General features: G+C 50.7%; 1 long non-coding RNA gene across 1 annotated transcript in view; it reads left to right on the forward strand.

The window, feature by feature from the left end:
* Nucleotides 1–27,429, forward strand: part of LOC141276462 (uncharacterized) — a 101,072-nt gene that overhangs the window by 52,553 nt on the left and 21,090 nt on the right. Inside the window, exon 2 of the long non-coding RNA XR_012325999.1 lies at nt 19,758–19,880. This is a non-coding gene — a long non-coding RNA (uncharacterized lncRNA). The remainder of the gene's footprint in view (nt 1–19,757; nt 19,881–27,429) is intronic.

Consider the following 27,429-nt stretch of genomic DNA (forward strand, 5'->3'; position numbering starts at 1 on the left):
TAGGAATTGGGAACTGCTTCTCTGGGGCCGGGTGCTGCAGAGGGCTTGGGTAGAGGGGTGGGAAAGGGCCTGGCCAGCTGGGGCCTCCCACACATCCCCAGAGCTCCGCTCCCCTCTCTCCTCCCCTGTGGCTCCAGGATTCCCTCCGAAGAGCATCCCCCCTCTGTAGGTCTCCTCTTTGGCCTGTGCCCTTTGCCCCCACCCTGCCTCTCCAGCCTGACCTGCTAACCAAAGCCTTCTGTGCGAGGTCAGCGCTGCCTGGCGGATGCCTGGGGGATGGGGAAGCAGAAGGGAAGGGGGATGGGGAGAGCCCCAGCCTTCAGAGCCGGAGCAGATGGCGAAGAAAAGAAGCCTGTTTTCCTCGCCGGGGGTCCGGTTCCAGTACAAGAGGGGAGTTTCTCCAGTCTCGGGAGTTTGCTTGCACACAAGCACACGTGGGAATGTGTGAGTGGGGGGGTGGGTCACCCCCTTTTTGCTGGAAGTGTTGGGGCCTGCTGGGGATTCTGGTTATTGTTTACCTTCCTCAAGGCCTGACTCTGTCTGGGCTGTGAATTCATCCTGGGCAGGGGCCGTGACCCACCCCCCCAGTTCCTGTGTACCCTGGGTGTGTGTCGGCACAGATCTGGTTGAGTGACAGCTGGTCCCAGGAGACTTCAGGCGGAAAAGAGAGTCTTCGTCTTCTCCAAGGCTCTCTGGGGGAGGGAGCGATCTCTGCATGTGGACCCAGTTCTAGAGGACTCAGAGCTTAGAGACAGCGTCTGTCCTGCTCACCGAAGTCCCTGGAACATCGTCGATGCCTGATTACAATGGCAAATGCTTCATTCGTGCTTATTCTGTGCCAGGCGGTCTTCTTCCTGTGTTACGTATATTGACTCATTCCTCACAATGACCCCACAGGTTGGGCGCTGGTATTATCCCCATTTTCTAGGTAGGGAAACTGAGGCCCAGGGAGGGAGAAGTCACTCTGGGCTTCACAGCAGAGCTGGGATGTGGGAGGCGGGTGCCGAGGCGGGAGAGTTCTCCAGATTGGGGGAAACGGCAGGAGCAGAGGCGCCCCGAGGGCAGCGGGTCTGGCCCTTTTGAGCCATCCGCACCCACCCCTGCATCCTGTCTGTAGGCACCTTCCAACAGTTCCTTTCTTTTCGTATCAGTTGTTTTGTACTGCACGCCTTCTGTATTAACTAGGGACCAAGTTTCCCAAAACCAGGCTTATGGTCACATCTGGGAACCCCGGAAAGGTGGCAAAGGTCTGTGACCCAGTTCCCACTTGTCTGAACCGCACCTCCCTCCACAGGCCTGGTGTGGCCACCGCTCGGCTGTGTGGCCTGGGGCCAACTCTGCGTAGGAGGTGGAATAAAAGCCCCCAAAGATGTCCACATTCTACTCCCCAGAGCCTGTGAATATGTTACCTTACGTGATAAAAGCGACTTTGCAGATGTGACTAAATGAAAGCTGTTGAGATGGAAGACGTTCCTAGATTCCAGGTGAGCACAAGCTAATCACACCGCCCTTCTAAGAGGGAGGCAGGAGGGCAGACGTGACGACGGAATTAGGAGGTCAGAGTGATGTGAGGAAGGGGCCTTGAGCCAAGAACTGCAGGCAGCCTCCTGGAAAAGACTCGGGACAGATTCTCCCCTAGAGCCTCCAGAGGGAACCAGCCCCATCGACGTCAGCCCCGCCGACACCTTGACTCCAGCTCAGGGAGACTGATTTAGGACTTCCGGCCTCCAGAGCTGTAAGATAATAAATGTATATCATTTTACATTGCTAAGTTGATGGTAATTTGTTACAGCGGCCCTAGCACACCAACACACCATGCCCCCACTCTGAACCACAGTCTCTTCATCTGGAGAATGGTCACAGCACCCACGTCCTGACTCCGAGGCTCTGGGGGTCAGAAAGCAGGAGACCTTCCATTCTTCTGGGCTGTTGCTGGAACTTTCTGTCACCTAAAGCAGGTTTCTGCCCATCAGCGGATGAATGGATAAAGAACACGTGGTATTGATGTGCAGTGGACTATTATTCAGCCTTTAAACAGAAGAAAATCCCGCCATTTGTGACAACATGGATGGAACTGGAAGACAGAATACTGAATGAAATAGGCTAGGTGCAGATGGACAAATACTGCATGAGGCCACTTATAGGAGGGACCTAAACTAGTCAAATTTATAGAAGCAGAGAGTGGAATGGGGGGAGGAGGGGCAATGGGGAGGTACTAGTCAAAGGCTACAAAGATGAGTAAGTTCTAGAAATGCTGTGTAGTTAACAATGCTGTAGTGTGTGTTTAAAAATTTGCCAAGAGGGTAGATCTTGTGTTAAGTGTTCTTACCACAGAATAATAGTAATAATAATCATGATAATAAGTCGGGCAGGAGGAAACTCTTGGAGGCAATGGATATGTTTGTGGCATAGATCGTAGTGATCGTTTCCCTAGCGTATCCTTGCCTCTGAATTCATCAAGTTGGATCCATTAAATATGTACAGCTTTCTGTATGTCAGTCATACCTCAATAAAATGGTTTAGAAAAAGAAAACAAGCGGGTTTCCAGGCCTCGCTGTTGTGAGGTCTCTTCTGGAGGGGAGACACCCTCACCCAGAGGAACTCTAACCAAAGGCTCTGCAATGCCACCGCAGGCCTGATTAAAAGAAGCCTTTCTATAGCAGGAAAACTGCACGTCGTTACTTTTCAGCTTTTTCTTGTGTGAACGACCGTTGGGAGGCCTGGTTCACAGCATCCTGCAGCTTGGGATGCATTTAATTTTCTGTCTTGATTCCATGGCAAAACCCACAAACAGGGGTGCAGTAGCCTGGTCCTGGCGGCCGCGCTCCTGGGATGGATGAGCTGCAGGTGGAAGGGCCCTCCTGAGCTGCCCTGTGGGAATCACCTGTCTGCGGGCGTTCCTGGAGGGACAACGGCACTGCAGAAACAAACCAAGAACTTGAAAGTGCGTCTCTCTGCCGGATGCCAGGGGAAAGGGGCAGTTCTTCTCCGGTGATTTTGTGTCTTTCTTGTGGCCGGCCCTGTGGTGCCTGGAGGACTTGGGCAAAGCCGCCAGATGAGAGGGGAAAGGTGAGGGGAAGGTGGGCTGCCCGAACAGGGGGACATCTGCCTTCAGTCACAGCGAAGAACAAAGTGGGGCTGAGGAATTACATTGGACCACGCTTCTCTGGAGGCTGCAGCCTTCGGGTGGGGTCTCAGCCCTGGGGTCGTGCACACAGGGGCTATGGAGAAAACCTTCTGGAACTTAGCTGTGTTCACGTCCTGCCCTTGCTTACAATCTGTTCTGAGGGCTCCCCTGGCCTCGGACCAAGGCTGGAACCCCGAGGCCCCTCCAGCCGCATACAGCTTCTCCAGCAATTCTAGCGCTTTGAAGCTTTTGCAAGTGACCATCCTCCTCATGAAAGTTCCTCAGCCCCGGCTCGGGGTCAGGCTGATGCTGGGGGTCCTTCCCCTCCGCCCAGGATGGTGTGCATCCTGGGAGGGACCTGGGAGGCCTGGACCAGTGGCAGCAGGAGTGGGAGGGTGATGTAGCAGCCCAGTGGGTGCTCAGGAGACAGCATAAAGCCCTGGTGCAGGCGAGGGGGCCGGGATGCTGGGGATGCTGCTGTTCGCCGAACGAAGGGCCGAGGTGTGGGGAAGGGAAGTCGGTTTGGTGTGATGCTGGGTTTGCATCTGAGCCTGGGGAGGGTGCAGTGCCCGGACGTCCTGGAGAAGATGACCGGGGGCCTTCCCCATAGAGGTCTGGAGTGGACGAGCTCCCTCCAGGCGGGCATAGAGGGAGACGGGGGAGGGTTCACGGGATCTGCAGGACCCCGACATCTAGATGAGGCTCAGAGAGGGCGGAGGAGGGGAGAAGTTGACAGGGTTCCGAGAGTCAGGAGGGGAGATTTGGGAGACAGGGACTGAGGCGCGGGCGTGTGGACTCCTCTTTTGAGAATTGCGACCCCGAAGAAGAGGAGGAGAGAGAAGGATGAGCCCTGGGCATGGGGACCCGGATCCGGTGCGAGAGCCTGGAACATGCAGGTCACTGGAGTAAGATCCAGTGGAGAGTGGACATGAAAGCATGGAATATATAGCGGTTGGGGAGTGGGGGGACACCTGGCATGGCCTCCTGATCCCAGGTCAGCTGAGAGGCGGAGAGGCCACCTGCTTCCAGGTGAGTGGGAGGGGGAAGACTCAGCCCTGGTAAGCCTGGAGGACGCTGGGGAAGAAGCCAAGGCAGTGTGCGCCTGTGGGCTCAGCGTTCCCAGTGGATTGAGAGGTGGGCGGCCTGCAGGTGCGGGGAAAGGAGAGGAGGGGAGGGGAGGACAGCAGAGCATCTTGGTGGGGGACCAAGGAAGACTGAGCTGCCACCAGCATGGAGGGCCCTGGGGGGGCCAGGCAGGACGTGGCTCTGGGGGATCAGAGTCCCTGGGCAGTGGGGCAGGGCCGGGGCGGTTTGACCTTACCATCCCTCCCCGGCAGAGCCAGGCGTCTCCTCCTCAGGGCTCCCGCAGCATCCCAGGTCCTGGCCTGTTCTCATCACCTGCCTCCTATTTCTGTGGTCCTTCGCATTGTCTGTGTCCTTCCCCCAGATCGCAGATCTCCTTCCTGCTCTGTCAGCCAGTGACCACGTCAGGGGCTGGTGCCTAGAGAGGGCTTAATAAAAGTTAATGGACGGGGACTTCCCTGGTGGCGCAGCGGTTAGGAATCTGCCTGCCAATGCAGGGGACACGGGTTGGAGCCCTGGTCCGGGAAGGTCCCACATGCCGCGGAGCAAATAAGCCGGTGCGCCACAACTACTGAGCCTACACTCTAGAGCCCGCGAGCCACAACGACTGAGCCTGAGTGCTACAACTACTGAAGCCTGCACGCCTAGAGCCCATGCTCTGCAACAAGAGAAGCCACCACAGTGAGAATCCCATGCACCACAACAAAGAGTAGCCCCCGCTCGCCGCAACCAGAGAAAACCCGTGCGCAGCAATGAAGACCCAACGCAGCCAAAAATAAATAAATAAATTTATATTTAAAAAAAAAGTTAATGGACCAAATGGCTTAGAACCACCCTCAGGAGCTCAGAGTGTCTTTGCTCTGGAAGCCACAGTTAGACGGGGTGAGTGGACAATGGTTCACTTCTGTGCCTGACGTGCCCCACACGGTAGCCCTGCTTTGCTGGAAATTCTCTCCGAGCCCCTGGCTGGGGGATGACTTTGGAGACCCAGGTGTTTGCAGAACTACCTGCCTGGAAAGGATGTAGGGCTAAGGCTTTCCCTGACACCGCCAGTCCTGTGGGTGGTAGAAGCCTGGCCCGGGCCGGCTGGAGGACGTGGTACCTTGCTCGGCCAGTCCAGTTTCCCAACTGTTCTGGCTTCTGGGCGAGAGGCAGTGTTGCTCGGGCCCTTCTGCCGAGGTGGGGGTGATGGCCTCTGTAATAGTCCCCCAGCTCTGATGCTGCCTTGTGAGTTCCATCTGCTGCTGAGGAGGAGGCAGAGGCCCAGAGAGGGATGGGGCCTGTACAAAGTCACACAGCAATTCCTGCAGCTGGATCCCCCAATCCAGAGCTCTGGAAGCTCTTGTGAGGAAGACCCCTGGAACCCACTGGCTGATCTCAGATGGAAAGGGCAGGATCCGCTGTTGTCTACCCATGTTTCCCGGCTACCTGCTGGAGGGGTTAATGGGCCATCCATGAGCAGTGCTGATAGCAAGATACCTCTAAGAGGTGGGAAACAAAGGCAGATTTGAGAAGTGGTGATCCCAAAGAAAAGGCGAACTTCGCAAACAGCAGGATGTAATTCGGAACACTGCACTCATTCTCCTGGATTTTGCCCTTTGCGGGGGAATTGAGACATTCCTTAGAGACTCCGACAGCTGTGGGTTTCTGGGGTGTCATGGGCCACCCAGCTGGGCCTGGTGTTTAGAGCCGGAACCCCTTTCCTTTGGAAAGGGATGCAGGTCCAGAAGGTGTTCTGCTCACAGGAGACTCGCTTGGTCGTAATTGTGTGTGATCCTCGGCGGGTATCAAATACCAAATTCCACAGTCAGTCCCTTTCAGCCGTCACATTCCTCAGATTCTTATCAGTTTTTTTTTTCCTCAAGTGAACACTGGGAACCACTCTCCCCGCTGATTGCAGAAGGAGGGGAGAAAATTAAAAACAGGAGTCCTGGCTTTCGTCCCCAACTCTGCCACCAGCTTGCCATCCACCTTGGGTCCTTCCCTTCTTTTCTCACCTGTAAAGAGGAGGGGTTGGGACAAGATGATCTTTGCAAAATCTCTTGTACAAAGCTTTCGTAATCCTCCATCCAAGTCCATAGCAAGATGCCGTCTGGAAAATACACCTAAACAACATTCCGACTGCTTCACCAAGCAGGAGAATTTTCCAGCACATCTGCAGTGGTGGGAGCTTAGGAGTGGTGGCCTTTCCATGTGTCCCCTCCCTCACGGGGCACCGTTCCTTCCCCTGAATGTTGCAGCAGAGATTCTCAGAGATGGGCATTCTGAGTTCCAAGGGGCTGAGCCCTCAGGGGAATGTTCCAATAGTTTTCATCTCCCTGCCCAGCAGTCTGCTGTATGGCCTTTGGCCGTACCTGTTGGTAGCAGTAGGCATGGCGGTCACTACCACTGATTTTCCTTTACAAGTGACAAACTGCTTACACATTCATTTATTTTTGTGGATCCCAGACTGCATGTTATTATTCCCAGTATAGAGAGGAGGCCCCAGAGGCTCAGGTGCCATGAAGCCCGTTCAGATAGGCAGGGCAGAACCAGGACTGGAGCCCGGCTCTCCTGACCCGCCCACATCCTGGGCACTTTCCACATCCCATAGTGTGTGGGGTCACGCAGCTAGTCAGGGGCCTTGAATGAGGCAGGGGCTCCGTGGACATTTGTGCAAATCGGCGAGTGATGCCCCCTCGGCCCCGCCATGCAGGGCCAGCGTCTTGGTTGGCATTCAGCAGTAGGAGTCTTGGGGCACATGCTATGCTGATGTTTATGGAAGTGAAACATTTATATCCCAAGGATCCTAAAACCCCAAACCAAGGAGGTGGTCAAGCCAGAGCATCTGATGCTCACAGACCCGGATATAGTCTCTGAAACTGTCCATCATCTAGTGGAGCAAAAACATGCAGATACCATTGGGTAAAGAGCAAAGTCTTCCTTTGTCCCAGAAAAGATAGAGCTAGTTCAGGATCATGATTATATTTCCATTATGAAGTACAATCAATGGAAGTGCTCAGTAAACGTTACTCATCCCCGCAATGAGTCAGCAAGGTGCCGTGCATTTGTTCTGGACCTGCCAATGGTCCTCGTGTCCACTGGGGCACCGGGATGCAGTTGGTCGGTGAGTGACCTCTGTGGAAAGTGGAGCTCTCTTGTGTCCAAGATCAGGACAGGATCTAGCAGCGTCTTTCTCAAAGACACAGTCCTTCGTGGTCTTTCTCAAGTGCACCGTCTCTCAAAACCACCTACTGACTCAGATGCTGTGAAGACGGGCCCCAGGAATATGCATGTGTAACAGGTTTCTGGGTGATGCGGAGGAAGGAAGGTGACCCTATCCACTTGAAGGAAGTTGGAAGCTAAAGCAGGAGTAAGAGTAACGTTTACTGAGCGCTTACGATGTGCCAGGTTCAGGGCTTCTCGTGAAAAGTGCTGGTCATGGGACCCCTAAAGTGCTTAGCCAGAGGGCATCTCAGCACGTGGTCCTCGTAATCGTGGGCAGGAACGCTGACCCCATGCAACGCGTTTGGCCCCATCTTCTCACAACTTGTGGCAGAATGCTCAAAACCACATGGTCTGTTCGGCCAAATCATATACTCCCTTAGCTGCCCTCCTCTGAATGGGTAATTCAACCCCTGAGTAGCTGATGTTCTGTGCAAGGCTCTCTCCAGCGTCCTCGCAGTGGGGGGAGGCCTCAGGAATTCTCAGCTGTGGAAGGTGCTAGAGGATGAATGCAGACAATAATTAAGTGGGAGGAAGCCCAGAGGCTGCCTCTGGCACAGCCGTGCTCCCGGGGCCTGCCGGCTCTCCAGCCCCCCCCACCCCACGCAAATCTGCATTCGCCCTCCAAGCCTCCGTGCACGTGGGACCCTGGAGTCTGTGCCATCGCCCTCCTTTTTTACAGAAACGTTGGGTCAGTTGCCGCGGGGCTTTCGGATCAACATCTTTACCTCTAAAAGTCAGTGACCTTAAATGTACTTAAATTCCTCCCCAGTGTTGCCTTGAAACGGACCGTTCCAGTAAAAACGCCTGTGAGGAGATGCAGGCAAATTGACCCGCTTATCCAAACACTCCTACTGGTTTTTGTGCCCTGAAAACCCATCAGGCCTTAGTGTAACGTACACTCAGCTATCCTTACATAAACAAAACCCTAACTCCGGACAGTGGTTTAGGTGGATGAGAGGTGAGAGGTGGAGAGCAGCGTCAGCCGTACGGACACTTACCTTGTTGGGAGACAGCGCGCAGTGGTCCGTGGGTTGGCCCCGTTTGGATCCAGGTGGTAAAGCCCATTTCAGGGGGCTTCCGCCGGGCCTCGGCTGGTCCCTTCATGGTCTGTGCCCGTTTATCCCCAATGGGCTCAGCCTCTGCCCTCCCCCCTGCCACCAGAGGGTCCTCCTGGAACCCCACTGACCGGGTTCCCCTCTCATTTAAAAATCTTCCGAGTCTTCCGGCGGCCTGGGTTCGATCCCTAGTCGGGGAACTAAGATCCCGCAAGCCGCACAGCACAGCCAGAAAACCCCAAAAATCTTCCCTGCCTTACCTCCTCTTTTCCAATAGGTGAGTCTCCATGCTCTTTGCGGGTCAATTGTGTATCTTCACCCTCCATCCGCCAAGTGGGTGTCCTGCCTCTGCTCACCGTTCCCCTCCCAGGACGGGGCGCCCACTACCAACGTGCGGGCAGCTCATTGCACCCATGGCCCACCCTCCGGAAGCAGTACCTCCCCAGCCTGTGTGGAAGTCTGCCTTCTGGTGGGTGTTGTGTTCTGACCCGACTCCGGGCCCTCTGCGGCCCCACGAGCAAGTGTTGTCTAGCTCCCCCTGCACTTATCTTGGCGGGGGGGAGAGCTGGCCTCCCAGAGCTGCCTCCCGCCACCACGGCCGTCAGCTTACTTCTGCTCAGTATATCTGAACGCTCCATCGTCGACAGGCCTGTGCTGCTGGAGAGGGCAGATGTGGACCCGAGGGGCGTGGGGCCGTCCCCTCCACGTCACCAAACCTTGGGCTTCTGACCTGTCCTCCTCCCATGGACACTCATGCTCTGCAGGCCAACCTTCCCCTCCTCCCAGCCCTGGTGTCCCCTGCTCAGAGGACAGCGGTCGCAGCCCTCTCCTCCCAGCGCACTGGCTCTCAGTTTGTTCCTTTTCCCGTTGGGGCTCACGGCAGACACCAGGTGGAGTCTCCAGGAAGCAGATTCTGAGATGCGGTCCAAGAGGGGGGACGTGTATTGGGGGCGCCTCTTAAGATTGACGCCCGTGGAAGGGAGGGGCAGAAGCAGGAGTTAGAAGGAGAAGTTGAGCTTTGATGTGGACCCAGTGACAACTACCATTGACCTCCAGGGGGCCCTGCACCTACAATGGCCCTTCGAGTTGTCCTGAGGTCCATATGACTGAGCCTTTCATCTTGTGCTGGGACCAGACACTGGACGGGGCCCCAGGAAGAGCCGGCCCTTGGGCAAGGTGGTTCTGGGCAGCTGAGGTCTAAAGACCCTTCACTGAGGGGGATCTGGGTGGCACAGCCCAGGGTCCACCATAAGCGGGCCAGTGCAGAGGGGAGCGGGGATGTTCTCGACGTTATTCTGCTCTTAAGACGGCCTGAGATTGCCTTTGCTTTCTGCATGCTGCACACACCTCTGACTCACACCTCTGACTCACAGTGAACTTATTGTTGGCGAGAACCGCTGCGCCCCATCTGGGGCCTGTCCGCTGGGTTTTGGGGCTGCAGTGCAGGACTCCACATTTGCCTGGTCATGTTTCATCTTGTTAGACTTGGCTCCTTGCTCTGGGCTGGGGAGATCTAGCTTGGATCCTGACCCCGTCCCAAGACCCAGGCCCTGCTTCTCCCAGCTCCTGGGCTTCCGCGGTTTCTCTCAGCAGCCCCGCTGCCTTCGTCATGGTCTGTGGCACGGCCGTCTCCTGGCAGCACGGCCCCAGGTGGACAGACCACCGTATGCCGAGACCCACGCAGTCAGGGTGAGCTCTAAGTCAGTTCGGCAGGGTAGTCAGGGGGCTAGGGGCTGGGCTCGAATCTGGGTTGTCTGTTGACTTGTTGGGTGGCTTTGGATGTGCCTCGGTTTCCTTACCTGGAAAACTGGCAGAACAGCAGTTCCGACCACCCAGGATTGTGTGAGGCTGAATGGAGGTCTGATTTAGGTAACTGCAGGGAAGAGGGGGCAGGGGACAGGACCGGCTTGGAGCCCGCCCTGTGAGCCCTGCTGTGGCCTGAACTGCCCTCAACAGGTGTCCCAATGGTTTCACGCATGAGGTGGGGGCTGTCCCATCTGCTTGCGTTTTGCCTGTGAGGTGGTCCCCTGAGGCCCACGGCTCGTAAGGGCCTGCCCGGGGATGCTGTATTTGCTGTCTAACTCTCTGCTGTCCTCACTGGCAAGGTGGATACAGCCTGGGGTTTGGAATTAGAAGGCTGATCTTCAAGACCTAAGATAAAAGGTATAAACTTCCAGCTACAAGATAAACGAATCTCAGGGAGAAAACGTACAGTATGGGGAATATAGTCAATGATATCGTAAACACTTTGTATGGTGACGGATGGTAACTAGACTTATCGTGGTGATCATTTTGTGATGTACAGAAATATTGAACCACTATGTTGTACACCTGGAACTAACATAGTGTTGTAGGTCAGTTATACTTCAATTCAAAAAAAAGAAAAGAACCTAAACTGATCACTTACCACTGTGTGACCTCGAGTCTCCCCTGCAGTCTGGGGCTCCTTCTTTGTAGAATTCCTACCTGAGACTTGTTGAGAAGATTAAACAAGGTCACGTATGTGTGTGAGTTGACTAGGGCAAGCCATAACAAAGTACCACACAGGGGGCAGCTGAAACAACAGAAGTTAATTTCCTTAAAGTTCTGGAGGCTGGAAGTCCAAGATCAAGGTGCTGACAAGGGTGCTTTCTCCTGAGGCCTCTCAGATGGCCACCTTCTCCCTGTGTTGTTCACATTCGAATCCAAACTTCCTCTTTTTTTTTTTGTTTTTTGCAGTACGCGGGCCTCTCACTGCTGTGGCCTTTCCTGTTGCGGAGCACAGGCTCCGGACGCGCAGGCTCAGCAGCCATGGCTCACGGGCCCAGCCGCTCCGCGGCATGTGGGATCTTCCCAGACCGGGGCATGAACCCGCGTCCCCTGCATCGGCAGGCGGACTCCCAACCACTGCGCCACCAGGGAAGCCCCCAAACTTCCTCTTCTTATGACACCAGTCCTATTGGATTAGAACCCACCCTAAGGCCCTCACTTTAATGTAATTATCTCTTTAAAGACCCTATCTCCAAATACAGTCAGATTTTGAGGTAATTGGGGTTAGGGCTTCAGTGTACGGATTTGTGTGTGAGGGGGACACAATTCAGCCTATAACAGTATGTGAAACTGCTTTGCCAACCGTAAAACAGGTCTTGGGGGGGCTTCCCTGGTGGCGCAGTGGTTGAGAGTCCGTCTGCCAATGCAGGGGACACGGGTTCGTGCCCCGGTCCAGGAGGATCCCACATGCCGCGGAGCGACTGGGCCCGTGAGCCATGGCCGCTGAGCCTGCGCGTCCAGAGCCTGTGCTCCGCAACGGGAGGGGCCACGGCAGTGAGAGGCCCGCGTACCGCAAAAAAAAAAAAAAAAAAAGGTCTTGGGGTACTGGGCCTGACTCTGCCCACAGAAGAGGGTCTCTGTATGGTAAGGATCCTGGCAGGCCGATTCTGCTTGCACCAGAGTTGTTCTTCCTGTCCCTGGAAGGGGCTGGGAGCTGGCTCCTCTGCCTGCATCTCTCAGGGAACCAGCCCAGGCCCTGTGGGCTCTTTGTCATGGGCGTGGCCTCAGCGTCATCTGAATTGCCTATCCACTTGGCCATGGCCTTTAGGTTGCAAACCTCATTTCTCACAGAGTTTCTTGAGCCAAGCTGGCAGGCAACCCCCCTGGAATTGGCCTCTGTAGGGGTCAGGCAGGTGTGGTCAGGTAATAGAACAGTGAGGGCCAGGTGGAGAGGGGCCTGACACAGGACACCCCCAACCTTGAGGTGGGTGGCTGCAGCCACAGGAGCAAGCCCCACGGTGCCGAGCCCGAGAAGCAGCTTTTGGTAAGAGAGTGAGTGAATGTGGATGGGAAAAGGTCCCTCTGGGATGCGGGGCTTGGGGTCAGATGAGCACACCTTTATGGGGCCTGCTGTCGTCCGGAGCCTGTGGTCATCAGGTGTGATGAGGGTTAAGATAGAGGCATGCAGGGGGCCCTGTGGAGCAGGGGATCAGGGAGGGCTTCCAGGAGGGGACAGAGCCTGAATGGAGACGGGTAGGGTAAGAGTTGGCTGAGTGAAAGAAGGTGGGATGGCATGCCAGGGAGGACAAAGTGACAGCATAAATGGCAAGATGGAGCGTCGTGGGAGGTGACAACGGGGAGGTGGGTGGGAACCGTGGAGGATGGGGAGCTGGGAAAGGGTTTCCAGAGGCCGGGTGACAGGGCCAGGTTTGTGGTTTAGGGGGCGCCCTCTGGTGGCACCTCGAGGAGATTGCAGGGAAACAGGGCGGATGCTGGCCGACCAGCAAGGGCCTGGCTGTGGGAATCAGGACTGTGGGACCAGGGCTGGGATGCAGGCAGGACTTGCCTGACGTGGGGGCTGATCAGCCGTGGAGAGTAAGGGAGGGAAAATGTGGGTTCTGTGGCGATTTGCCTCTGGGGGTTCTGGGTCAGGGGACCGGGAACTTACTGGTGCTGGTCACCAAGATGGAGCGAGAAGGGGTTGGATAGCGATGGTCTCCGTAGTGGATGGATTGAAATGGTGTGTCCTGAGGTGTTCTGTGGGCTATGAGGATGTGTGTCCATGCAAGTGGGGCACATATGTTGGGGTTCAAGAGGAAGCATTGAGGTGATGCCACACTGGGGTGGAGCAGAGCATGAGACAGTGACATGGGGGCAGACTGGGTGGTCCTCTTGGGGAGGGAGATCACTGTCAAAGCCCTCGGGCTTGGTTCAGGCTCAGGGTCCTGGGGGTGGAGGGGAAGGTGAGATCAGGTCCCAAAGCAAAGCTCAGATAGACCTGGGGCTCATGGGCCGGTGCGGGAGGGGGTCCCAGGGTTAAGGGGAGAAGGGCTGATGTGGTGGCATGCCCCGGGTGAAATAGATGGGTTGGTTAGTTATGTTCAGAGGTGGGCATGGGCTGGCGGTGTCCTGAAGACCCCTCCGTTCCATCATGACATGATTTCCTGAAAGCACTTAGCACTTGTTTTCCCAAAGGACTCTAAATTAAGGATTTCACGGCTTGGCCAAGCCACAGAGCCAGACACATAGCGTGGCAAAAGCTGCTGTAGGAGCAGCCCCCAGGCCTGGTGGAGCAGGGCCAAGTCAGCTTCTCTTCCCCATCAGGGAGCGGGGCCTCCCCTCATAAGACAGACCTGGAGGGGAGCAGATCCGTCCCCAAGGCTGGGAGTGAGTTTCCCATCCTGGACCCTCCACGAGAGCTCAGCTGAGGAGGGTTGGGGGGGGGGAGATGATGAAGGGAGGTCGCTGAGATGATGCCCCCAAATAAAGCCAGTCCTGCCCCATCCTGATGAAGGCTGCTGAGGCCACCCTTACTTCTTAGGCAGTTTGAAGACCAGCCCTGCCACTCCCCAAATCTCTGCCCCTGGGCCAGTCCTTCCAGTAGGGTCACAGAAGGGACGTACTTCTCCTGCCAAGCCTGTCTCTGGGCGGAGTCATCCTCTGCCCTTACAGCCTTGTTCACTCATCACTGTGCACCCACCATGGTCAGGGGTGGTGGTGGTGGTGGGCGGTGGTGTGATGCCACCCACAAAACAGGAGACATAGATATGATACTCAGGAGACGGGGATCCTAAGGGGGACCCCATATGGGAGCAGAGTGCCTGACACTGAGATTCCCTGGAACTGCGGGTGCCTGGAGATGAATGGGGTTTAGAATTCCATCTGAAAAGGCCCGGAGCCCTCTTTGCTTGTCTCTGCCTGCCTTCTTCGTTGTTTTTGGCCAGGTTTTAATTTTGGGAAACCATTTACAGCCCATTAAAAGATCAAATGTCTGGAGATGATGAATCAAGGCATTCGAAAATGTTTTCCAGTTCATAGCTCATTTCCCTATAGAAAGCTCTGACCCAGAGGTGGCTGGACTCTGTCTGTTCCAGATCGCCAGGGGCAGATCTCAGGGTGGAGCATTGTCCTTGGATTGGACAGCAGTTCATCCCGAACAGACTCACGCTGAATGCCCGAGGTGGTGCTGATGCTCCCTGGTAGAGATGGAGGAGGGGTCCAGGCCCAGTTTCCCTGAGTAACTAGCAGAGGCAGTGGTTTGTACTGTACAGGTGGGACCCTACTGGCCGCCTGGGCAGGAAGGTTGGATTCCCTTCCCAGCTCGGCCTCTGATTTGAGCCATGGGCAGTGAGGTTTCATCTCTCAGTACTTCTTTTCCCATCTGCAAAATAGGAAGGACAGTCCTTACACTTGTATGAATGTTGTGGGGTTTCAGTAGCCAGGTAATCAATCATGACCCCTTGGGGTAGGTAGTGCCACATGGATCTGCTCACTCAGTCCTCACAATAACCTTGAGAGGTAGAATTTTTTTATTTAACTGAGGCTCAGAGAGGGAACATCACTTTGCTCAAGTCACACAGCAGACTGGTGGCAGAACCAGGTCTCCTGATGCCTTTGGGGAGAGGGATCAACTTTTGGTTACTTTTTCATGTTCTTTTTGACTGTGCCAATATATTCTCCTAGAAAATTGTCCAATTGTCAACATTTTGAAAAATGTTGATGTAAGATCAGACATGATATTTATTTACAATTTCTAGTCTCTATGGGGATTTTTTTTCTTGTTCTTAATGTCTTCTTATGTCTTTTGTTTGTTTCTCATTAAAAATTGTCTAGGTTTTGTCTGTTTGATTTTTTTTTAGACCTGTGTTTGATTTTGTTGATTCACTTTTGAAAGTAATCTATTTCATTAATTTCTTTTTTAAAAAATTTTATTTATTTTTGGCTGCATTGGGTCTTCGTTGCTGCACGCGGGCTTTCTCTAGTTGTGGCGAGTGGGGGCTACTCTTGGTTGCAGTGCGTGGGCTTCTCATTGTGGTGGCTTCTCTTGTTGTGGAGCACGGGCTCTAGGTGCGTGGGCTTCAGTAGTTGCAGCACGTGGGCTCAGTAGTTGTGGCTTGAGGGCTGTAGAGCACAGGCTCAGTAGTTGCGGTGCACGGGCTTAGTTACTCCACGGCATGTGGGATCTTCCCCGACCAGGGAGCGAACCTGTGTCCCCTGTGTTGGGGGGTGGATTCTTAACCACTGCACCACCAGGGAAGCCCTATTTCATTAATTTCTGCTTCCATCTTTGTTAATTCCTTTCTTCTCCTTTCTAATTTCATTGTCTTCTAATTACTGTGTTTTCTGTTGCTACTTTCTTGCTTTTCTAGCATTCTGTTGGGTTAATCAAATCTTTGTTTTACTTCTTTCTTTCATGGTTTGTCAGTTTTATGTCCTCTTCCTACACTTTCTAGTATTTATCTTAAAATTAAAATTTAAAAAAAATTTTAAAATTTAATTGTATATTTATCTACTGCACCTAAAGTTGCACAGTTTCTATATCTTTTCCTTAAACAAGACAAAAATATCAGCAAATATTAGTTCCTTTTGTCCCCTCTTTGCCATTGTCCATATTTAGATCACCTTGGATTTTAGATCTAGGCTGTTTTTAAATCTTATTATTGTTTCTTTGTTTGTAACTGCTCCTCATGTTTAATATATTCCTCCTATGCTCTCCTATGTCCGTTAGTTTGTTGGAATACATCCTCTAGTAATTCTTTCAGAAAAGGTAACTGATAAACTTTCTGAGTTCTTGTGCATCTGAAAATGTCTTTATTTTGCCTTCACCTTTGAAGAAGAGTTTGTTCAGGTATAGAATTCTGGGTTCTAAATATTTCCCCTCAAAACTTTGAAGCAGTTGTGTCACTATATTCCCGATTCTGATATTGCTCATAAGAAATCTAACTTCAGTTTATTGTAGGTGATTTGTTTTTTCTTTCCTTTCTTCGGTGTTTAGTATTTTCTCTTCATTCTGAGTGTTCTGAAATTTCACCGCAATATGTCTGTCTTCGTTCATCTTGCTTAGCACTCAGTGGGCCCTTCTGAATTAAGAATTCATGTCTTTTATAAATATCATAGGATATCACTTATGTGTGGAATCTAAAGACATGATACAAATGAACTTATTTACAAAACAGAAATAGACTGACAGACATAGAAAACAAACTTATGGTTGCCAAAGGGGAAAGGTGGGGGGAGGGATAAATTAGGACTCTGGGATTAATAGATACACACTACAATATATAATAGATAAACAACAAGGACCTACTGTATAGCACAGGGAACTATACTCAGTATCTTGTAATAACCTATAATGGAAAAGAATCTGAAAAAGAATATGTATATATAACTGAATCACTTTGCTATATACCTGAAACATTGTAAATCAACTATATCTCAATTAAAAATAAACATTATTCACACACACACAAAAGAATTCATGTCTTTCTTCAGCTCTGGGAAATATTCTTTATTATCGCTTTAAGTCTATACTTCCCTGTGCTCTCTCTGATCTCCCCTTCCAGGGCTACTAATAGATGTATGCTGGAATTTGGTGTGTCCTCCAGGTACCTCACCTTTTCTCACACATTTTCCATCTCTATGTCCCTTTGCAGTATATCCTTGGAAAGTTGACGGCTCAGATTTCCAGCTCATCAGCTCATTCCTTAGCTTTGTCTGTTCTGTGTTTTCAGCCCATCTGTCGAGCCTTTTTATTTTCACAGTCATACATTTCATTTCTAACATATCTAATTTTTTGATTTCATGATAGTTCTTATGAGTGAAAAATTCTATCTCTTTAAGGACTTTAATTGTGCTTGAAAAAACTGTCTCCATTATTTGCTTCATTAATTGTTTTTTCTTGAAGTGTGATTTATTACCTGTTGAGTCAGTGCCTTTCTTTCAGGGTGTTGGCCTTTTTTCTTAAATAATTTGCAATTGTTGGCATTTGGGGTTTTCCATTAGCTTGTCTCTTGTTTCTCTGTTCACTGCTGCTTTGCCTCTTGGAGGGTTGGTGGTATAGGATAAAGAATGTGCAAGAATTCAGTTGTCTGACCTTGAGAGGGTCCCTGTGTCTTCTGGAGGTCATCAGCCTTTGAGGCACCCATTCTGACCACACCTGCCACAAAACAAGTGAGTTCAATGCCTGATTCTTGACACCAGCAGAGTTAGGGATCCTGGTCCTGCCTGTCTGGCTCCTTCTACCATGGTCCTTTGACAGTCACCTCTGCTGCTCCTATATTGCACCCACCTTGAGCCCCAATCTTCCCTGTGTGTTTTGGACTGTACTTCCTCCTTCAATTTATTCTCATGTGCTTTTCAGTCTCTCAAGGATTCCTCAAAATATCTGGCCCACTGCTTTTTGTTTTCCAATGCTGTTAGGGATTTATTTTTACTTTATTTGTATTTTCTGCTTTATTGAGCTCCAATTGACAAATTTAAAAAGTGTTTATTCAAGTCGTACAACTTGATTTTTTTGGTTTAAAACATGATGATTTAATTGCGTACACATCGTGAAATGATTACCATGGATTATTAACACATCTGTCATCTCATGTAGCTACCTTTTTTATGTGTGTGGTAAGAACACTTAAGATCTATTCTCTTAGCAAATTTCAAGTATACAATATGGTATTTTGAACTATAATCACTATGTGCAGATCTAATCTGTACATTAGATCCCCAGAACTTATTCATCTTATAACTGGAAGTTTGTATCCTTTGACCAACATCTCCCCATCTCTCCTATTCCCCCTCCCCTGGCAACCACTATTCTACTCTCTGGTTCTATGAGTTTGACATTTTCAGACTCCACTTATAAGTGAGATCATACAGATTTGTCTTTCTCTGTCCGACTTACTCACTGAGCATAATGTCCTCTAGGTTCATCCATGTTGTCACAAATGGTAGGATTACCTTCTTTTTTATGGTCGAATAATTGTATTCCATTGTACATATACATTACATTTTCTTTATCCATTTATCTGTAGATGGACACTTAGGTTGTTTCCATCTTGGCTGTTGTGAACAGTGCTGCATTGAATGTGGAGGTGCAGATATCTCTTTGGGATACTGATTTTGTTTCCTTTGGATAGATACCCAGAATTGAGATTCCCGGATCATATGGTAGTTCTATTTTTAATTTTTTGAGGAACCTACCATAATGACTGCACCAATTTACATTCCTACCAGCACTGTACCAGGGTTCCCTTTTCTCCACACCTTCAACCACTCTTGTTGTCTCATGTCTTTTTGATAATAGCCATCCTAACAGGTGTGAGGTGATATCTTATTTTGATTTGCATTTCCCTGATGATTAGTGATGTTGAGCACCTTTTCATATACCTGTCAGCCATCTATATGTATTCTTTGGAAAAATGTCTATTCAGATTTTTTGACCATTTTTATTGGATTATTATTACTATTTTTTTGCTATTGAGTTTTATGAGTTCCTTATATATTTTGGATATCAATCGTTATCAGATAAATAGTTTGCAAAAATCCTAAAGTTCCCACAAAGGCATTTTTGTTCAAGAATGGCTGCTAAATTACTGTTACTGAAGGGTACTGAGTAAGGGCCCTCCTCTCCCACCATCTTGCCGATGTCACAGTGGGGACTTATTTTTAGATTTTCAATATCTAGGATCTGGAGATGGGAGGGGGAGGTGTCTGCCATCTTGATCCAATCACCATATTGTTTGCACATGTCCCCTCTTCCCCGCTGCAGGCCCCAGCTCAGGCCTCCTCAGCTCTTACACACTGCACCAGAGGGGCTTTTCTAAAATCAGACCCATCTGAGTCATTCCCCACCGCGCCCACCCCCCAGTCCTTCAGTGGCTCTCCACCAATGTCATAAGACCCACCTCTGGCAGGTTCCCCGCCTCTTCCTTTCTCCTGGCTACTCCCTTTCGTCCAGCCTCAGGCCACGCCTAGTTGCACTCTGGTCCCTGGGCAGCTGCAGTCCGTCTCGCCGACGTTCCCTTGCTCACCCTGCTCTCTCCTCTGTGAACTGTCCCCCCTCATTGCCCCCACGCTTTGGGTCTGCTGACTCTGACCTTTCAGTTCTCAGCTGATTGGCCTTTCTTAGGACCTGGGTTGGGGGCCCTGCTGGGTTCCCATGGTTCCCTGTGCGCATCCTGTGGTTGTTCCTATGAGCCCGTGTTCCCGTGTGTTCTCTTCATCTCGCCGACCGTCTTCCCCTCCAGAGTGGGATTTCCTGACAGGGGGACAGCCTTTATCACTGATTTCGCACGGAGTGTTTGAAGACTGAAATGATGCTGGGGCTTCATGGCTAGGGGGTGTGGGTACTCTCCCGTCCCCTTAGACCGGTACGCAGGGTCTCAGTGGGCCCCTTACCCAGGGTCTCAGTGGGTCCCTTACCCAGGAGCACCGTCCCTCAGGCTTGTGGAGGGGCCCCTCCTCGGCCCGCACGGCCTTTTGGTCCACAGTCGGCACCTCAGGAACAGGCAGGACTGACCTGACTGTTGCTCTCCCCACAGGCACTGGTGCTATCACACGGTGACACGGACGGTGTCCTGCCAGGTGCAGAACGGCTCAGAGACAGTGGTCCAGCGCGTGTACCAGAGCTGCCGGTGGCCCGGGCCCTGCGCCAACCTCGTGAGGTAAAGGCCGCGGGGCTGAGCAGCTCTGCCTTGCCTGTCTGTTCCCTTGGATGAATCCAACCCTCGCACAGCTGCTGGGATAGGGGGGTTGACTCTCGGAAACAGAGTCGGACATGCATTTATGGAGCACCTTTTGTGTACGGGGCCTGGGGGGTGTGCGTGCGCAAAGATGAAAGGGACGTGCTCCCCACACGGAAGAGTCCTCACAATCCAGTGGGTATTTGATGAGCAGAAGGGCCAGGTGAGGCCCCCTCACACACCTCCCCACAAGCCCCGCCCCCTCATAGGCCCGCCCCCACAGCCACGCCCCCTCAAGCCGGCCCCTTTCACAGTCTTGCTCCTCTGGCCAGTGCCTTCCGCTCCCAGCCCTCAGCAGCTCCTCGGCATTCATAGGGAGAGCTCTGAATGAATGACCAGACTTTCTGGGTCTCTGAGACCCCACCTTGCAGTGCCTCGTTGTCCTCTCCCCCTCCAGGCCCTGCTCCAGCTCCAGGGACTGGCTTCCCTTACACCCTCACCCCCACACCTCTCCAGCCCTGCATTTCTGCCTCAAAGACCCTTCCTCATCTCTGCCTGGGACCACCCTCCTCAAACTCCAAATCCCTTTCCCTTCTATGTTAAGAGAGCACTTTGTGCCCTCCACTGAAAGGACTTACTGCATGAGGTCTGTATTAGGCAAGGTTCTCCAGAGAAACAGAACCAATAGAATGTGTGTGTGTGTGTGTGTGTGTGTGTGTGTGTGTGTGTGTGTGTGTGTGTTGGATAGATATATAGGAGATGGAGAGATTTTTAAGGAATTGGCTCATGTGGTGGTAGAGGTTGGCACATCCAAAAGCTGCAGGATAGGCTAATGGGCCAGAGACCCAGAGAAGAACTGATGTTTCAGAAGGAATCAGAAGGCAATCAGATGACAGAATTTACTCTTCCTCAGAGGAAGTCAGTCTTCTTCTGAAAGCCTTCACCTGATTGGATGAGGCCCACCACATTATGGAGGGTCATCTGCTTTACTCAAAGTTTACCGCCTTGATGTTACTCTCATCTAAAGAAATACTTTCATGGCAACATCCATCCGCATTTGACCAAATATCTGGGTACTGTCACTCAACCAAGTTGACGCATAAAATTAACCATCAGAGGGTCATCATGAGTTGGATATGTTTTCATCACCAGAGATGGAGAATGAGCCCATGCATGAGTCAGGGCCTGTGCCCACACAGTGCTGTCCCCTGTGGGGCTCACCATGGAGCTGACACCAGAATCAGCCTGCAGCATGAATTAGTGGGACCCACAAATGTGGCAGAGAATCTGATCCTGGGCCAGAATTATTATTGTTTGTTTTTATTATGAAGATAGTGGTGCATACTCACTGCAGAAAAAGTTCAAACATTCGGTAATAACTGAATAAGGTAAAGAATGAGCATTCTTTCCTCTCCCAATGCCACCTCCATAATCCCATTATTAAGATGTCATTCCAGACTTTTTTCTCCACTTATACGTATATATGTAAATATATTTTCTTTTTTTTAAAATTTATGTTTTATTGAAGTATAGTTGAATTACAATGTTGTGTTAATTACTGCTGCACAGCAAAGTGACTCAGTTATACATATATATACATTCTTTTCATATTCTTTTCCATTATGGTTTATCACAGGATATTGAATATAGTTCCCTGTGCTATACAGTAGGACCTTGTTGTTTATCCATTCTATATATACCAGTTTGTATCTGCTAATCCCAAGCTCCCAATCCCCTCCCCACCACCCTTAGCAACCACCAGTCTCTTCTCTATGTCCCTGATTATAAATGTATTTTCTTAAACAAATACTAAATGATGTTATTTTGTTCTACAACTTGCTTTTCCCCCAGAAAAATATTTTGAAATATATTCCCATAGAGCCACCTCATTTTTAACAGCTGTGTAGTATTCCACTGTAGAAAAGCATCATCATTTATTTCCCATGTCCTCAGTTGATGGATATTTAAGTGGTTTCCTAGTTTAGCCATTCCAGACCATGCTTCAATTGCATCATTATATATATTTTAATACTTTTACAAGTGTTTTTTAAAAAATATTTATTTATTTGGTTGTACTGGTTCTTAGTTGCGGCAGACAGGCTCCTTAGTTGCAGCTTGTGGGCTCCTCAGTTGCGGCATGCATGTGGGATCTAGTTCCCTGACCAGGGATTGAACCTGGACCCCCTGCATTGGGAGCATGGAGTCTTAACCACTGGACCACCAAGGAAGTCCCTACAAGTGTTTTTTTTTTTTTTTTCAAACTTTTTTTTGGGAACAATTTTAGATTTACGTAAGTGTTGCAAAAAATAGTAAACAGAGTTTCTGCATAACTTTTCCTTTCACCCAGCTTCCCTGTCTTAGTCCGTTTGGGCTGCTATATCAAACCACCGTAGACTGGGTGGCTTAAACAACAAACATTTATTTCTCACAGTTCTGGAGGCTGAGAAGTCCAAGATCAAGGTGCTGGCAGATTCATTGTCTGGAGAGAGCTCTTTTCTTGGTTCACAGACAGCCCTCTTCTCAATGTATCTTCACACGGCAGAGGAGATGAGGGAGTTCCCTGGTGTCTCTTTTATAAGGGCACTAATCCCATTCATGAGGGCTCCACCCTCATGAACTAATCACCTCCCAAAGTCCCCACCTCCAAATATCATTACACTGGGGATTAGGTTTTAACACATGAATTTAGTGGGGTGACACAAATATTGAGTCTATAGCATAACCCTAAGATTAATATCTTCTGGGGCTTCCCTGGCAGTCCAGTGGTTGGGACTTCGCCTTCCAATGCAGGGGGTGTGGGTTCGATCCCCGGTTGGGGAGCTAAGATCCCACATGCCTTGCAGCCAAAAAAACCAGAACATAAAACAGAAGCAATATTGTAACAAATTCAATAAAGACTTTAAAAATGGTCCACATCAAAAAGAATCTTAAAAAAGAGATTAATATCTTCTATAACCATAGTACAATTATCCAAGCCAAGAAATTAACAACAATGCAATACTGTAAACTAAGACCTTATTCAAATTTTACCAACTGTCCCACTAATATCATTTTTCTGTTATTTTTTTCCCCATTTTTCATTTAAGTTGTCATATCTCCTTAGTCTCCTCTAATCTGGGGCCATTTCTTAGTCTTACTTTGTCTTTCACGACCTTAACACTTGTGAAAGTACTGGCCAGTTATTTGATGGAGGTTATGCATTTTTGGCAAGGAGACTGTAAAAGGCATGTTGTACCTTTCTCAGGGCATCATATTAAGAGGTACATCAATCAATACTGGTGATGTTAACTTTGATCACTTGATTAAGGTGGTGTCTGCCAGGTTTCTCCACTGCTGTGTAATTATTTCTCCCTTTTTCATTTATAAGTATCTTGTGGGGAGATATCTGAGTCTAGACAAACGTCCTGTTCCTCATCCTATTTTCACCCAGTAATTTTAGCATCCATTGGTGATTCTTGCTTGCTATAATTATTACTATGGTGTTGGCCAAATAGTGATTTTCTATTTTCATCATTTTTTAGTAGTAGAGGTTCTTAACTTGGGGTCCGCATGGTACACAAGTGTTTTTATATACTCATTCTGCAGGAGGAATGGCTAAGTAAATGGATACGTCCATTAAAAATTGAAGGCAAAAGACTGCTTTTATTTTATTTTATTTTAGATTTATTTGTTTATTTATATTTTATTTTTGGCTGCGTTGGGTCTTTGTTGCTACGTGCGGGCTTTCTCTAGTTGTGGTGAGTGGGGGCTACTCTTCCTTGCAGTGTGCAGGCCTCTCATTGCAGTGGCTTCTCTTGTTGCGGAGCATGGGCTCTAGGTGCGCGGGCTCAGTAGTTGTGGCGCACAGAGTTAGTTGCTCCACAGCATGTGGGATCTTCCTGGACCAGGGATCGAACCCGTGTCCCCTGCATTGGCAGGCGGATTGTTAATCACCGTGCCATCAGGGAAGTCCCTAAAGGACTGCTTTTAAATGCTGTGCTAGAGGGATGGCCAATGGATCCATAATGAAGAAAAGATGCTGACCCCCTTTCCTTTTCAGCAGAGGGCACAGAGACACCCCCACCTTTCCCTCCCTCCCTCATCTCCCAGGAGCCGAATTCCAAGAACCTCCTGCCTTTCTCATCATCAGGGAGCATCAGATGACCAGGTCACCACCTCCCGATCCTGGGAGCATCTTCTGAGAAGAAGGGTCTTTGGAGTCTGGTCTGTAAGTGGACCTGACAGTGTGGATCCTGCTCAGTGTTGGAGTGGCTGCCCTGCCCTTCAAACAGCGAAGCTGCTGATGGGTCCCAGAATTCAGGCCACTGAGAAGCAAGGCTATGCCTGTCTCACAGTTCCGCCCCCACCAGTCTCGCTTTTTGCAAGTGGGGAGCCGAGCTTGGAAGTGGCTCTTTACAAGACATGGGATTTGACTTCAGCAAACTCATATTGTCTTTGGAGTTGAGGCACACGAAGAGCTTATGCCTCGACTTTAGCCACAGTCCCGTGTGTTGGGTGCACCCCACGGTCAGCTCCCAAGGTGGAAGCAAAAAAGAGCACGTACGCATGTGCGCACACACACACGTGCCGTTGTATTGTATTTGGGTTTAGAGAATGAACTGTCAGGATTCCCTTTACTGAAAAACCTTGGAAGGAAGGGAACAGTTGGCTGGCTTTCTTAATGTCAAAATTACAGCTTGAGGTTTTTATATTTTCTAAATACAATAAGGCACCTTTAAGAAAAGCCAAACGAGCTAAGTACTGAATTACTGACCTCAACTGAAAAAATGTTAAATGATCATTAATTTTCACAACTGCCCTTTGCTTTAGGACTTAAGAAATCACAGGAATAACGTTTCAGAAGCATCAGGGTCTTGTCTTTGGGGTGGGTGTTTACAGGCCTTTCAGGGAGGCCTCTCCCTCTCCTTGGCATCAGGAGCTGAGAACAGAATGTTCAATCAGAGCAGACGTGCATTTGTCACGAGCCTTCCCTCTGCCTTCAAAACGTAGCCAGCAGGAACTTTGTGAAGGAAAATTTATTTCCCATTCTTTCAAGGAATTCTGTATTTCTGATGTAATTGTCATTTCTACTTCTGTTATCGTTATTTGTTAAGGAAGGAGGGGTTACCCCACTTTTCTTCCTCACCAGTAACACACATCTGAGTTAGGACTGGGGTGTACCCCCTTTGTGGTCTCTGGCTGCTGGCTGGGCAGGAGGGTGGTGGGTTGCTCCCTGGTGACCTGGGGTATCACGTGCGTCCTGCTTTCAGGTCCCAGTTCTGCTGGTTTCACATACGATGCATTGTTTCTGTAGCAGCCACCTCACTTGTGTCCCCACGTCCCTCCTGTCCCCCTCCAGTTCCTTCTGGCCGATCATGGCACGACCCTACTCCAAATCTTCCAGAAGCTTCCATCTCACCTAAAAGTCCACACCTCTCTCTGCGGCCAACCAAGGTCTCATGTGACGTGGACCCTTTTCTCTTCCTGACCCCGTGGCCTTTCATGGGCTGCCTCGCCCCTTGGGCTCCGGTCACACGGACCTTGCTGGCCTGGAGGCTGCGTCCCTCCTCAGAGCTTCACATTTGCTTGTCCTTTTGCCTCGACTGCTTTCACCCCGAGAAACTGGAAAAGCTGGATCTCCTTACGTGATTCAGTTCTCTGCTCCAGCGTCTGTCTTACCTCAGACCCCATAATTCTCCAGCCTTTATCCCACTTAATCTTTTTTTTAAAAATTTACTTATTTTTAGCTGCGTTGAGTCTTTGTTGCTGCACGTGGGCTTCCCCTAGTTGTGGCGAGTGGAGCCACTCCTCGTTGCGGTGCATGGGCCTCTCATTGCGGGAGCTTCTCCCGTGGCAGAGCCCGGGCTCCAGGCGCACAGGCCTAGTAGCTGTGGCACGTGGGCCCAGCAGTTGTGGCACATGGGCTCAGTAGTTGTGGCACGCGGGCTCTAGAGCACAGGCTCCATGGCATGGGGGATCTTCCTGGACCAGGGCTCGAACCTGTGTCCCCTGCATTGGCGGGTAGATTCTCAACCACCGCACCACCAGGGAAGCCCTAGCCCGCTTAATCTTATTCTTAGCATTTGTCACTCTCTGACCCACAGTGTTCATCCTGTGGTCAGCCTGGTCATCGTCTGCCTGGCCCTCTAGCCTGGGGGCTGGGGGAGGGTGGGGGCTGTCTTACTCCCTTCTGTACCCCCAGTGCCTAGCGTTCTAGGGGCTCAAGAAACCATGAAAAAGCCTTACCGAATTGATGGTTCTATGTCGGGAGGGTGAAATGAGATAAAGTTGTCAGAACACTTTGAAATCGCGCACAGCGAGTGCGTGATGGTGAGCTGTGAGCACAGGTCTTTATGGAGCAAAGTTCTTGTCTTCTAAACTGGTCTGCAAACTTGCAATGAGGAGATGGAGGCTCAGAGAGGCAAAATGACTTGCTCAAGGTCACAAGGAGAGTCACAGGGACTGGGTTGGGTTTGCTGCTGGCCCATCAAGCAGGCCCCATTGGGATGCTCCTGAGGTTTCAGGGCCCAGCTCCCTTTTCCCCCAAATGAACGTTTGTAGACCTCCTCCTGTATACAGGCCCCGAGGCTCCCAGGAGAGTGCGGGTGAGAACACACACCAGTTCCTGACTTGGAGAGATGACGGTGGGGCTGGGGAGGGGAACAGTAGTCAGAGCAGCACAGTAACAAGTGCACAGTTATGTCTGTCCCTGGTGCTGTGGGGAGACCGAGTGGGGCCCAGACCCGCGGGGAGAGCTTTCCTGAGCTGGGGCAACCTGTGAGGGGAGTTTTCCGAGGTAAGAAAGAGCTCCAGGGATTGCCCTGGTGATCCAGGGGTTAAGACTCCGCACTTCCAGCGCAGGGGCAGGGGGCATGGGTTCGATCCCTGGTCTGGGAACTAAGATCCCACATGCCGCCTGGTGCGGCCAAAACATAAAGACAAGCTCCGGACTGTATAGCCCTGTCTCAGCGAGATGATTGTTTCTTAGTCTAATTTTTTAAAGCATACTTTTACAGTTTTCTTAAGAGTCTGCATGCTGCAAAATCTGTGTGCTGGGCTGATTACCCAGAGCAGAGCCTCAGGGCGGGAGGAGCTTGGGAGGTCCCTGGGAGCCCTTTGAGGCAGAGACTGTGTCTTATGCGTGTTTTCCTGTGTCTCACAATACCTTGGGCTGAAAACAATAGATGACATTGCTGAAAGAGGCTTCGATAACAGGAGCCTATTAATCTCACAACCATCTGGAAGAGCTGCTTCCGTTTGGGCCGATGATATGCTCAAGATCTCGGCCTCCTTTATCTTCCTCTCTGCCAGCCCCTGTGTGTCGGCCACATGGTTCCTCAAGAGTATAGAAGGGCGGCAGCAGCTCCAGGCATCACGTCTCATATAACCGTGTCCCAAAAAAGGAGGAAAGGGGATTTGGCATCGTTATTTTCCTATCAGAGAGGATTGTCTTTACCAGAGCCTTCAGCTGATTCCCCTGATGTTTCATTGGCCCGGATTTGTCCTCTCAGCCTGCCTTTCCCCACCTCTAAAATGGGAGTGATAGAGTGCT

The sequence above is a fragment of the Tursiops truncatus genome, chromosome 15 (genome assembly GCF_011762595.2).
Source record: "Tursiops truncatus isolate mTurTru1 chromosome 15, mTurTru1.mat.Y, whole genome shotgun sequence".
NCBI classification, from domain to species: Eukaryota; Metazoa; Chordata; class Mammalia; order Artiodactyla; family Delphinidae; genus Tursiops; species Tursiops truncatus.